Source organism: Amblyomma mixtum, chromosome 5 (assembly GCF_055824585.1).
Source record: "Amblyomma mixtum isolate Tamu chromosome 5, ASM5582458v1, whole genome shotgun sequence".
Classification (NCBI taxonomy): Eukaryota; Metazoa; Arthropoda; class Arachnida; order Ixodida; family Ixodidae; genus Amblyomma; species Amblyomma mixtum.
Genome location: NC_143016.1, coordinates 158551165 through 158560696, shown reverse-complemented (window position 1 = coordinate 158560696; position 9532 = coordinate 158551165). Strand labels below are relative to the sequence as shown.

Genomic DNA, 9532 nt, shown 5'->3' with positions numbered 1-9532 from the left:
GAGCCTTGACAAGCTCCTTTTCGTTATATCGTGACGTATATTGTCAATACAGTTAAATATTTAATGCTAACAAGTAAGCCGCGGAAAGGCAGCCGTTCTTGAAGTAAAGGCGCCGCAAACTGTACTACATCGAATGAATACGCTGTCCCTTAAAGGAATCGCTCGACACAGTTCCATTCCATCTTTCGATCGTTACTGTCCAACGCGCTGAAATCAGACACATTTCATCAACGCTTCTACATTTCTCTTTAAAACGTCCTGAAAATAAAGGGGGAAAGACGGGTGTGAGAATTCAAGGAAGCGCCCATCGCTTAGAAACACCTCAGAATAGTCTCAAAGAGCCTGGTCCTCTGTGCGATTAACATCTCCCATTTATACCTTTGCAGTTTGTATTCACGTGAATAAGTTCACCGATGCAACAATCAGAAAGCCAGTATTTTTTCGTTCCTACCCTTGCACCTGTTGCTTCGGAGCCGATGACACGCTGATGTCGAGCATATCAGTTTTCTAAACACGAACACACGCAAAAAAGACGTTATGCTATGCAACATTATAATTATTATTTGAGAATTGTACCACATACTATTCGGTGGGAGATGCGGCGCGTGTATACAGTCAAGCAGTTAGATTTCGGTTCTCTTTTCACGAAAACAATAAGGTTTTTAGAGGGTATGCGAAGAATTCACGCTTATAAACCAGTTACCTTCTGTGGTCTTGGATATCAGATCAAGCTCCACACGGAAAGAGTGCGAGCGATAAAGATACGACCGTGAAATGGGTTTCTGTTTCACGTTTTACCGTTTTACCACGAGACGGCGGAAAATCATTCGGGCTGCAAACAACCCTGTGCGTGGCTGCATCGGTGGAGTCGGCGTTTTTTTCGCGGATTACGTTTTCTTCAAAATCCAGCTGCATCGTCCGCTTACGGTAAGTCTATACGTTTATATTTTATTCATTTGGTCTCCTAAACCACTCTAAGCAGAGCTGTGTGTGCAGAACAGATTATGTGCGCAGTGACAAACGTCCTATCTTCGTTTCTAAGGCGGAAGCCATCGGGTTCTCGACTAATGCCGCTTATCTCTGTGCCGCTGTCTTTACTAACGCGCGGAAAGGCAGTCTGTGCGATGCCCTTGATGATAAGCCGCTCCTCGCGAGCTGTCTACTAGAGTTTTCGTGTTTCAAGGTAGACGCGCGGCCAGAAATGTCGTTTAGCCTGTGAATGACGGCCGAAATGGAACTGTGCGGTAGTTAGCGCCGTGTGAGCTCAATTTACTTTGCACCTCCGAAAACGTACTTACATACACTCTCGTTCTGTGGTGGATTACATTTATTTTCTAATCTTTGTGTTATCGCTTGTCTGGACCTTGGAGTGCTGTTCTTTTTGAGGTGTGCATTTCCTTCCTACGTATATGGACGTTCGCTCGGTGCGCGTCGTGGGCGCCGACGTTTCAGCAAAGGTGTCTTGTAACGCTACAGACTGGAGCGCGAGACGTTTGTCAAAGTTGTAGTTAAGCAGCGCTGAAGGAATTCTTTTAGTGTGATGGTATAAAATTCATTGCCCGCGCGATTGGCCGGCGTGCTCAAACACCGCGAAGAACCCACGAGCTCCATCCCGTCTCCCCGTCGTTGCACACGTACGGATTCCTCCATGTCTGTCATCAGAGCCGTTGGCCGCCCCCGCTCGCCTGCGGGCACTTCATTTTGAAAGCTGGGTAAAGGTCGGCTCGACAAGAGGTGGCTTACATTTCTTTCCGAGTGGTTCGTTCATGAATCCCGCTCACGCGTGCACAGATTTCTCTAATACCATTTGCGCGAGAGGCAAAGTATGTGTTTCTGATTTCAGACTGCTAACTTACGAAAGCGCCGATGTAATTCGCCGCTTATTTGCGCCTAAAATTAAATTAAGCTCTCGTGTTACTATAGCTGCACCTCTTGAAAGCGTTAATTGCTTCATTTAAATACTTCGTACTTTGAGCGCGTTCAATGCTTTCGTTGATTTTTCTAGCAGCGTTGGGTTAGGCTACCTCCATGCAAGAAACACACCTCTTTACGGCGCTGTTGGGGCTGCACTTGAAGGAAAGACTAATTGAATTTCAGACGGTATTTTATCGTGACAGTAATTTGTTGTCTTAAACTCGCGACTGCTTTTGAAACGGCGCAGCTGCAGCCTCTGTGTGCAGTATGGGTTTTCTGAATAATGAGCGCGGCATGGAAGCGCTGCAACCCGCTTGTTTCTAAGAGCACGCGCAGATGTATGAGTGTGCTGTTCCATCTTTGTGCTTCAAGTTATATGCGCAAATCTGTGGTGAACTGGTCGCTTCTGCCTGCCGGTTTTGTATAGCTCGTGCCCGTTTGAGTATCGACTTACGTACACCCGGCCAAATCTTTAACTGGCTCTGGTGTTGCATCGATAAATGAACCTTGTAAAAAAGGTGCCTTTTGGCTACACTGCTGGCATATTCATGTTGTAATTTGACACGTGAGATGGCATTTCATAGTTTCTTTTTGTTAATATAACGTTTGAGTGGAGTACTTGCGTGTTTCGATCAAAGTTATCAGAAATATTCATCGTCTGCTGCTACGAACAGCCGAAACAAGCGGAATACGCACCAATGGTTCTGGTGGCGCATAGGTAAACGACTTGTCCGCCATGAAAGGAGTGGTAGTTTACCCAGAGAATGAGGCCATATGGACCAGATTCATTGCTGCGTCTGCCGCTTGTTTCAGCTGTTGTAGTGGCAGACGAATATTTCTGATAACGTTGATCTAAACACGCAAGTGCTGCACTCAAACAATATATGAACAAAAAGGAACCACGAAATGACATTTCACTCGTCAAATTACAGCATGAATATGCCAGCAGTGTAGCTAAAAGGCACCTTTTTTACAAGGTGCATTTAGCGGTGCAACACCAGAGCCAGTTAAAAATTTGGCCGGGTATACCAGGCTTCACGCAGGGTATTTTGAAGCGCTTCTTCTATAGCGGTTATAAGAATAAATGCTGCAATATTCTTCTTTTTGGATCCCTGTGTAAGGTGCGCTGAATCTGTATTTTATGGAGGTGGCATTCTTAACACCTCCTTGCGAGTCAATGCAGATATGTGGCACAATTGTTCAATGTCTTCTGTTACAAATAATGTAAAAGGATTGCCATACAGAAATCAGTATCAGTACTGGATTCAGAGTAGAGTGCTCCAGGGATTACGGGTCTTTGTTACAATGTTTTATGAAGACACTTATAATCTGTCGTGTATTTACTGAAATGATTGCGCCGGCGTGATAGCTCAGTGGCTATCATGTTCGTCTGGCGACCTGAAAGATGCAGGTTCGATTCCGGCCTATGCGGTCGCATTTTAATAGAGGCAAAATGCTAAAGGCTTGTGTACTCTGCAGAGTTGGCCGAAATTATTCCGCAGCCTTTCACTTCAGCGTCTTGTAGCCTGTGTCGCCTTGGGTCTTTGAACCCCATAAAACCAAACCAAAAGATCAAGATTGCCTTTCTAGAATGGCATAGCCAGGATATGCCTTTCATTGTAAAGCACATGTGTAGAGATGGTATGGGAATTTTTTTTTTCAGTTCCTCTGTTATTTTTTTCCTTTGTGCTGTACAGGTGAACATGCCCGGATGATTGACTGCAGACAACAGGCCGCAAGAATGCTTCTGAGGAAACTAGCGGGACTGTTACTTTCAACATTTATGTTATTGTGCATTCTTATGGTCCATGTATTGCATATTCCCGGCCTGGATAGCTTGGAAATAAAACTAAATTTGTAAGTATATTGATTGTGTCATTTGTGAACTCTGGTGACTTTTTTCAGTGGTTGTAGACTGTCTATAGGCAGTTTATAGATAATGGTCTACTAATAGTTTAGTAGACAGAGTTCTATAGACTGTCTATAGACAAAGGTGTATAGCACTGCCAGGCCACACACCTATGGAATGTCTATAGACAGTCTATAGACATATGTCTACTGGACCAGTAGACTTTTGTCTGTAGACTGTCTATAGACAGTAATCTACAGGAAGTCCATGGCCATAAGTCTATAGGTCGTCTATAGTCCGTCTATAGACAAGTGTCTATAGACGGTCTATAGACAACTCTATAGGAAATGTATGACCATAAGTCTATAGATCGTCTATAGACTGTCTATAGACATGTGTCTATAGACTTCCTATAGACCTATAGATTTTCAGTAGACATTTGTCTATAGACTGTCTATAGACAAAAGTCTACTAAAAGTGTATGGCCATAAATCTATAGACTGTCTATAGACCAGTCTAAAGGATTTGTCTATAGACAGTCTATAGACTTCATAGACTAAAGTCTATAGACAGTCTATGGACTTTCTATAGAAATTTTTATAAGGGTAAGGGCTGAGAAAAAGAAAGTGCTTATTATTTCACCCGGCCAAGTGAGTGTCACTAAAGCCGCTCCTTCTTACACAGGCGACTATCAACAGAACTGTCCAACTTTGAGGCCTGCGGAATGACCAGACGTCGACACACTTGTCTAGAGGGCTCGAACGGATTGAGTGAGTGATAACACGCTTATTGCCCAGTTTGTTGCTTATTCTTGCTACGGTGGACAGGAGAAACAAAAAATTCAAGGGGCACTTCGGCTCTCTAAAGAGCTGCAAGGCAAAAGCCTTTCCTGGCGCACTGTTTGGCAGTGACTGTGAGAATTTTTGTGCTCTACTAGTTTGGTTTTGGTTTTATGGGGTTTAACGTCCCAAAGCGACTGAGGCTATGAGAGACGCCGTAGTGAAGGGCTCCGGAAATTTCGACCACCTGGGGTTCTTTAACGTGCACTGACATCGCACAGTACACGGGCCTCTAGAATTTCTCCTCCGAAGAAATTCCAGCCGCCGCGGCCGGGATCGAACCCGCGTCTTTCGGGTCAGCAGCCGAGCACCATAGCCACTGAGCCACCGCGGCGGCTGCTCTACTAGTGTTTTATTTGACTACACATTACAACTACGTGCACATTACAACTACACCCTTTGACTGCCGACTATGACTGCTTCTTTAGCCCGACTCTCTCTCTGCTTCGATGAGTTCGGTTGTATCCATGGCTCTGTTCGCAGTAAAGAGGTATGCAATGTGGTCACCCACGGACGCCTTACGCCCCCTGTCAGAGCGAACAACAACAACTTTTTATTAGTTGTCGTCTGCTCCAAAAGGGGGCGTTAGGCATCCATGGGAGACCTCATTACTTCGAATCCGCACACCCTGACGTCATAACCATTTCGACCAACCGAAAAGCGTGACCCGTCCGCTGACAACCTTCTGTCGACAACGATGAGGCATTGAAGGCTTTCGCCTTAATAAGGGGAGGAGTGAGGAGAAGTAGAAAGGCTGCTCCGCTTTAGTGCCAGGCCCTGGCTGCAGCTGGGGCATATGGACCCCCTTGGTTCTCGAATGGACTCCTCTGTTTTGAGTTCGTGGCATTCATCGCAACCTGCTGGGTTCGATATAGGTTTTACAGACATAAGAAGTAAACCACTCTATATGCGAATATGCGCATGTGCGACAAGATGTCGTTTCGACACCTAGGCCAGCCGAAAATGACGCAAGTGTACTCCCTGGTGTGCCGTTCGAGTTCTCTATAGAAGAATGTGTGGACGCCTGTACGGGTATTATCATGAATTTCTACTACAGAACAAGGCCAGACTCTGCGGCAACCTGGTCCACCACAACGGTCGCCAGTGAGGCACGACTAGGCGCCAGCACAGACGAACACAAGGAATTCACACGGAGAGGCTCATCCGTGTTGGCTGCGTGGTTTGGTTTATTGCGGTTTAATGTCCCAAAGCGACACAGGCTATGGGGACGCCGCAGTGAAAGCCTCCGGAAATTTCGACCACCTGGGGTTCTTTAACGTGCACTGACAACGCACAGCACACGGGCCTCTAGAATTTCGCCTCCATCGAAATTTGGCCGCCGCGGCCGGGATCGAACCCGCGTCTTTCCGGTCAGCAGCGGAGCGCAGTAACCACTGAGCCACCGCGGCTGGGCCATCCGTGTTGGCGCCTAGCATATCATGCCCCAACTAACTAAGCAAAAAGTTCTGTTCGCCAGTGCCTCCAGTCCACTGCCTTCAAACTGTGTCGAAGTGTCGATAACAGCTCGGCTATTATCTGGTTGGTTTTACGCAGGTTTGGGAGGTACATTATATAGATTGGTTAAATACCGGGAACATGAGGCGTCTCGCTAGTTGTGCTCTGTACAACGGATTTCAATGCGAAAGAAAGCACGCAAGTTCTTGAAAAAATTTCCAGCTGCACGATAAATTCATTGTTGCAACTATTAAAACACAGACCCATTTTCAATGCCATTAAAACTTCATGAACTGGCTTAATCGGAGAATCCAGTAGAACCTATAGGTGGTGGTGAAAACTTTTATTTTGTGAAAAAAGAGTTTGGGAGCCACAGAGTGGCCCCGCTACATGGTCGGCGTCCCTAGTCCGGGACACCGCATGACGAGGCCCCGTCTCTCGCCCGTTTCACCAGAGCCCTTTGGGACTCAAGCGAGGAGCAGTTGAGGAGGGCAGTCTCCCATGCCTCTCTGGAAGGGGTAGGGGAAGGGGGAAGGTGGGGATTTTGAGTACATGCCCACACCATGTGGAAGATATCAAAGGTCTCCCCACAGTGTGGGCATCGCCCATCCGTGTTAGGATCGTAATGTTTTATTATTGCAGGACAGAGTAGAGTACCTGTCTGCAGGCGCCTTAAAGTTCGCTCCTCCGTCTTACTCAGCCCTTTTGCAGGGGCCGGGAAAAGGCGGTGGTTGTCGATATAATGTGTCCCTGAATCGCAGCAGCGGCTGGTTAGTCTCCGAGCCAGAAGAGCTGGGATGAGGAGCCCGGTGAGTAAGCGCTCGGGCAGCCGCGTCAGCGGCCTCATTACCTCGTAAGCCCTGATGGCCAGGAGCCCAAATGATTCGTTTGGGTGTTGGATCAGTGGCAGTCCGTCGTAGAATACAAGCAGCTAAGGGGGAGATCTCCCCTGCCAAGTAATGTTCACATGCTTTTCGGGAGTCCGTGATGATTATTCTCGAATTGGCGTGGGCGGCAGCAAGCGCTATCGCTACTTCCTCGGCCCGCATTGAATTCGGGGCTTGAAAGGAGAGTCCATCAACGTGCATTTCCTGGTGAACGACAGCGGCCGAGTAAAATCCCGTGGGCGATGGCCCTGCTACGTCTACATAATATACACCGGGTTGGGAGACGTGTTGTCTCTCAAGAGCCCGAGCCCGCGCTTGTCGTCTGTTTTCATGCATGTCGGTGTCCATGTTACGGGGGCGCGGGGAGACCCAGAGCATATGGCGCCATAGTACTGGGATACGCTCCGCCTCCTCTGGAGTGCAGTCGTGTTGGATGTGTAAGCGGTTTAGCAGGCGGCGCCCAGGAGCCGTCTGCGTGAGCCGCGTGTATTGGTTCACGAGGTGGGCCTCCCGCAGCTCCTGGTAGGAGTTTAGCACCCCCAATGCCTTGAGTTTGGCATTAGAGGTAGCCACCGGGAGATCCAGGGCTCGCTTAGTTGCCTTGCGGATGATGGCGTCTATTCGCGCCTCGTCTTGCTTAGTAATGCGGAGATATGGCACGGCGTAAAGGATCCGGCTAGTCACGAAGGCATAGACGAGCCGAAGCGCGTCCCTGCCCCGCAGACCACCCCGCTTGTTGGAAACGCGGCGGATCATGCGCCCTACCTGTTCGCCTACTCTCTTGAGTTTCGCAATAGTGGAGTCCGGTCTGAGTCTCTGGTGAATGAAAAGGCCCAGAATACGGAGCTCCTCCACCTCTCTAATAGGACCTCCTGACAGAGAGATGTGTATTGCTGTCCTATCCTTTGGGTTCACTCTGACATGCAGAAGCTCTGATTTCGCTGGAGCACATTGGAGCCCACAGTCATTAGCATACGCATCGACTATGGAAGCAGCCTGCTGAAGGCGGTCCTCCATGTCCCCAAGGCTCCCCTGAGTGGTCCAAATTGTAATATCATCTGCATATAACGCGTGTTGAATGTCTTCCACCCGGGCCAATTGGCTTGGGAGGCGCATCATAGCAATATTGAACAGGAGCGGTGATAACACTGCTCCCTGAGGGGTACCCCGTGTTCCCATCATGTAAGGGCCGTATTCCTCGCCCTCAATCCGAAGAAAGGCCTGGCGATTAGACAAGAAATCTCTTACATACGCGTAGGTCCTAGCCCCACAATCGGTAGAACTCAAGTTGGCCAGGATGCTTCCGTGTTTCACATTGTCGAAAGCCCCTTTCAGATCAAGGGCGAGGATGGCTTTGTCATTGTGTTGCATAGTTGTGGGTCGTATTACATCCCTGTGCAGCTGGAGAAGGACATCCTGTGCAGACATGTGAGGGCGAAACCCGAACATGGTGACTGCAAAGAAGCCCTTACTCTCCAGGTATGGAGAGAGGCGATCCCGTACCATCGTCTCCATAAGCTTGCCCGCACATGAGGTCAGTGATATGGGCCTCAGGTTGTCCGTATTCACGGCCTTACCTGTTTTAGGGATAAACGTCACAAGTGAAGTGAAGTGAAGTGAAGTGAAGTCTTTATTTAATAACAAAGTGTACAAAAAGAAGTACTGGTCAATCTAAGCACATAGTGCTTGTTAGAAGACCAGGCAGCCAGTGTTGCATCCTTAAACTAGGATATAAAGCAATATACATTCACAATATTGACATAACGGGAAAAAAATAATACAAGGTAAATACAAGTAATACAATCCTATGCGAACAAAATATAAAAACGATAAAATGTAAAAAAAAAACGAAAAAAAGAAACCCGTCAAGTTTCCCACTTGGCAAAAAAAAAAAAATCACACATTACAAGACAAAGTTGAACACCATTTCCTTACTTCTCTCAGCATTACAGCTCGTGATTTTAAATCGTACAGTATCTCACTTAGTTCATTGAATATCTGAGGTACATAATAATTTCTGGATTTCTTTCCATAGTTTGTAAAGACTCGTGGTTTAACATATTTCTCAATTTTTCGTAGTAATACATATTTCTTTACTAATAGCTTAAAATTGTTAGAATAATAGTAGCGGGTCAACACAGTATACTTAAATAGCTCATGCACTGGAAGTATTCCTAGTACGCGGTATTTCTCATGTGTCTCTATATATTCCCATTCAGTTCCACAGGCTATGCTATTGACAATTCTTTTAATTATTCGGTTAATATTTTGTTTCTTGTGGTCAGAACACGTACCATACAAGGTGATACCGTATGTGATAATTGTTTCGGCTAATGACTTATATACAGTTCTTCGAATGTTGACAGGACTTTTCCCTCGAAGGTTATACATCATGGCTGCGACAGCCCTCAGTTTTCTGCAAACGTAAATGACATGGTCACTCAAAGTGGTCAAAGTGACATGGTCAAAGTGACGTTTTCCACTCGGGAGGGAGTGGACGCCCGTCCCAGATGTGGTTGATGTATTCTAATAAATGAAGGTAGGCTGAGTCCGGTAGGTTCGCCAACAGGTTCACTGTTATGTGGTCC

At 46.9% G+C, this 9532-nt stretch overlaps 1 long non-coding RNA gene across 1 annotated transcript; it reads left to right on the top strand.

Annotated features, from left to right (window-relative positions):
• Nucleotides 1-619: 619 nt before the first annotated feature.
• On the top strand, nucleotides 620-3778 carry LOC149344280 (uncharacterized). The gene is made up of 2 exons (XR_016283192.1): nucleotides 620-927; nucleotides 3612-3778. It is a non-coding gene; the product is annotated as an uncharacterized LOC149344280 (long non-coding RNA).
• The last annotated feature ends 5754 nt before the right edge of the window (nucleotides 3779-9532 follow it).